Source organism: Oncorhynchus keta, unplaced genomic scaffold (genome assembly GCF_023373465.1).
Source record: "Oncorhynchus keta strain PuntledgeMale-10-30-2019 unplaced genomic scaffold, Oket_V2 Un_contig_13800_pilon_pilon, whole genome shotgun sequence".
Classification (NCBI taxonomy): Eukaryota; Metazoa; Chordata; class Actinopteri; order Salmoniformes; family Salmonidae; genus Oncorhynchus; species Oncorhynchus keta.
In genome coordinates, this window is record NW_026278367.1 from 12,341 (window position 1) to 16,591 (window position 4,251).

General features: G+C 43.1%; 1 long non-coding RNA gene across 1 annotated transcript; it reads right to left on the minus strand.

Moving 5' to 3' along the window:
* Positions 1-1,396: 1,396 nt before the first annotated feature.
* Positions 1,397-3,124, minus strand: LOC127918222 (uncharacterized). The gene is made up of 5 exons (XR_008099501.1): positions 2,476-3,124; positions 2,311-2,367; positions 1,709-1,765; positions 1,539-1,652; positions 1,397-1,483 (listed from the first exon to the last, which is right to left on the minus strand). It is a non-coding gene; the product is annotated as an uncharacterized LOC127918222 (long non-coding RNA).
* Positions 3,125-4,251: the final 1,127 nt, after the last annotated feature.

Below are 4,251 nucleotides of genomic sequence, written 5' to 3' on the forward strand. Positions count from 1 at the left end.
GTTCTGGGGTAGATGTCTCTGTTCTGGGGTAGATGTCTCTGTTCTGGGGTAGATGTCTCTGTTCTGGGGGAAGATGTCTCTGTTCTGGGGGTAGATGTCTCTGTTCTGGGGGAAGATGTCTCTGTTCTGGGGTAGATGTCTCTGTTCTGGGGGAAGATGTCTCTGTTCTGGGATAGATGTCTCTGTTCTGGGGTAGATGTCTCTGTTCTGGGGGAAGATGTCTCTGTTCTGGGGTAGATGTCTCTGTTCTGGGGGCAGATGTCTGTTCTGGGGGCAGATGTCTCTGTTCTGGGGGAAGATGTCTCTGTTCTGGGGATAGATGTCTCTGTTCTAGGGGAAGATGTCTCTGTTCTGGGGTAGATGTCTCTGTTCTGGGGGAAGATGTCTCTGTTCTGGGGGAAGATGTCTCTGTTCTGGGGTAGATGTCTCTGTCCTGGGGGCAGATGTCTCTGTTCTGGGGGAAGATGTCTCTGTTCTAGGGGAAGATGTCTCTGTCCTGGCGCAGATGTCTCACTTGCCAGATAGTCAATTTATGGGCCTGGAAAGAATCAATAACATACAAAACTATGTACTTCAACATGTTTAAAGCAATAGAAATACAATTCATTAAAAAAAAAAGGATCCTCATTCAAGTTAATGGGTGGTGATTCTCTATCTATGAATGCATGTTCACCTGGGGTATCGCACAATGATAAGCTGACCGACTGGACAGCATGCTTCTTACTCCCTAGAAATCACACAAAACAAAAGTCTAGTTGCATATTCAGTCAACGGTTAGTAATGTTCGAATGACTGTTGTAGACGTACAACCCTACAACCTTGATCAGAGGAAAGGAGGAAACTAGAAAATAACTCAGGCTTTTTAAAAGAAACACAAAAAATATTAAGTGGATTGAAAAACGCTTCCAACTTCCAACCTTTAAAAAAAAATTCCCTCCGAAATGAGGTTAGACATATTTATGGGACGGACAGTTGATCGCTCAATGAATTACACAAACATTTGATGAGCAATGCACCCCCACAAAACGAAGACGAACGAGGCCAGGTCTGCGTGCTAAATGTCACACTATTCCCTATAAAGTGTACTAATTTCGATCAGGGCCCATAAAGGCTACAAGGTAGTGCACTATGTTGGGAATAAAGTGCGTTTTTTTTATTTCACGGGGCACGATTGGAAAAAGCCACACTCTCCCTCTCCACCGGGCTCGGTGTGGGTCTTTGTCAGGCAGCTTCACGGCCAAGAGCGTGTTAAACAAACATGGCCGCCAAACAAATCCAGCTGTGAAAACATCTAACTGACCTTCTCTCCCCGTCTCCCGTCTCCGCAACGGACTCACCACCACCGGAGGATGAAAAATAACTTTTGACACGTTTTCTGTCGACGGGAGCCGAAGTCTCCCATCTCCCTTTCTATTCAGCTAATGACCTTTTCGTGAAACGGGAGCCGAAGTCTCCCATCTCCCCTTTCTATTCAGCTAATGACCTTTTCGTGAAACGGAGCCGAAGTCTCCCATCTCCCTTTCTATTCAGCTAATGACCTTTTCGTGAAACGGGAGCCGAAGTCTCCCATCTCCCCTTTCTATTCAGCTAATGACCTTTTCGTGAAACGGGAGCCGAAGTCTCCCATCTCCCCTTTCTATTCAGCTAATGACCTTTTCGTGAAACGGGAGCCGAAGTCTCCATCTCCCCTTTCTATTCAGCTAATGACCTTTTCGTGAAACGGGAGCCGAAGTCTCCCATCTCCCCTTTCTATTCAGCTAATGACCTTTTCGTGAAACGGGGCGAAGTCTCCCATCTCCCCTTTCTATTCAGCTAATGACCTTTTCGTGAAACGGGAGCCGAAGTCTCCCATCTCCCTTTCTATTCAGCTAATGATGAAACGGGGCCGAAGTCTCCCATCTCCCCTTTCTATTCAGCTAATGACCAGAAACGGGGCGAAGTCTCCCATCTCCCCTTTCTATTCAGCTAATGACCTTTTCGTGAAACAGGGCCGAAGTCTCCCATCTCCCCTTTCTATTCAGCTAATGACCTTTTCGTGAAACGGGTGCCGAAGTTTCCCATCTCCCCTTTCTATTCAGCTAATGACCTTTTCGTGAAACGGAGCCGAAGTCTCCCATCTCCCCTTTCTATTCAGCTAATGACCTTTTCGTGAAACGGGAGCAGAAGTCTCCCATCTCCCCTTTCTATTCAGCTAATGACCTTTTCGTGAAACGGGGCCGAAGTCTCCCATCTCCCTTTCTATTCAGCTAATGACCTTTTCGTGAAACGGGAGCCGAAGTCTCCCATCTCCCTTTCTATTCAGCTAATGACCTTTTCGTGAAACGGGAGCCGAAGTCTCCCATCTCCCCTTTCTATTCAGCTAATGACCTTTTCGTGAACGGGAGTCGAAGTCTCCCATCCCCTTTCTATTCAGCTAATGACCTTTTCGTGGAACGGAGCCGAAGTCTCCATCTCCCTTTCTATTCAGCTAATGACCTTTTCGTGAAACGGGAGTCGGAAGCCCTTGGTAGGGTGGTGGGTCCTCATTTCAACCACGTGGAATTTCTCCTCCAACGGAGTGGCCACTAGCATGTTCATATTGATATATCCTTCCTGTCCAACTCCCACGTGGCATACCTGCCAGACAGGTACAGGAGAAGATAACACTTAAGTTGTGGGACATCACCTCCGCAGTACTACCTTCAGCTCATAGAGCTGCGTTACTGCGTTACTGGGTTACTGCCTTACTGCGTTACTGTGTTACTGTGTTACTGCGTTACTGTGTTACTGCGTTACTGTGTTACTGCCTTACTGCGTTACTGCGTTACTGCGTTACTGCCTTACTGCGTTACTGCGTTACTGTGTTACTGCCTTACTGCGTTACTGCGTTACTGCCTTACTGCGTTACTGCGTTACTGAGTTACTGCGTTACTGCGTTACTGCGTTACTGAGTTACTGCGTTACTGCCTTACTGCGTTACTGCGTTACTGTGTTACTGCCTTACTGCGTTACTGCGTTACTGTGTTACTGCGTTACTGTGTTACTGCGTTACTGTGTTACTGCGTTACTGCGTTACTGCGTTACTGCCTTACTGCGTTACTGTGTTACTGTGTTACTGTGTTACTGCGTTACTGTGTTACTGTGTTACTGCGTTACTGTGTTACTTCCTTACTGCGTTACTGCCTTACTGCGTTACTGCGTTACTGCGTTACTGCCTTACAGCGTTACTGCGTTACTGCGTTACTGCCTTACTGCCTTACTGCGTTACTGCGTCACTGCGTTACTGCGTTACTGTGTTACTGCGTTACTGTGTTACTGCCTTACTGCGTTACTGCGTTACTGCCTTACTGCGTTACTGAGTTACTGCGTTACTGCGTTACTGCGTTACTGAGTTACTGCGTTACTGCCTTACTGCGTTACTGCGTTACTGTGTTACTGCCTTACTGCGTTACTGCGTTACTGCGTTACTGCCTTACTGCGTTACTGTAGGCATCAGAGTGTGTTGACGTGGAATTACAGTGAACATATAGTAATAACTCAAATACTGAGGAAAAAACACTCATTTAAAGTACACTTCATAAGTGTATTGAGGTGAAATTATAGTATGTGTATGGTATACTTAATAAACATGTACTTTTCTAGTATATCTCATATTTGAAGTATATTCAATTAATTTGTAGTATATTTAAGTATACATGTAATATATTAAAATATTGGGTCTCAGTGAGTACGGTTACATGCACACAATGCGATTATTGTGGATAGTCAGATTAATATAATAGTTAGATTAAAACGTTTACAGGCTTTGCAAGAAGGACGATTTCCCTAATAATCCTGTTTACATGGACACATCTGAAATCAGGCTACCTGATGGCACTGCACGCGCCTAAAAGCTTTTATATTTCCGAACTCAGAATCAGCAATCAAAACAACCATTCTGCCACAGCGACCATGTTATTTTTGGGGGAAGCTGATTCTGAGTTCGGACATATAAAAGCTTTTAGGCGCGTGCACAGATCAAATCAATAAATAAATAAATAAATGTAAACAAATAAATAAATAAAAATTAAAATAAATATAAATAAATATAAAATAATTAATATAAATTAATTAATTAATGAAAATAAATATAAACATAAATCAATCAATAAATGTAAATAAATATAAATAAAATAAATAAAATAAATATATACATATAAATAAATAAAATAAATAAATATATACATATAAATAAATAAATATAAATAAATGAAATAAATAAATCAATATATA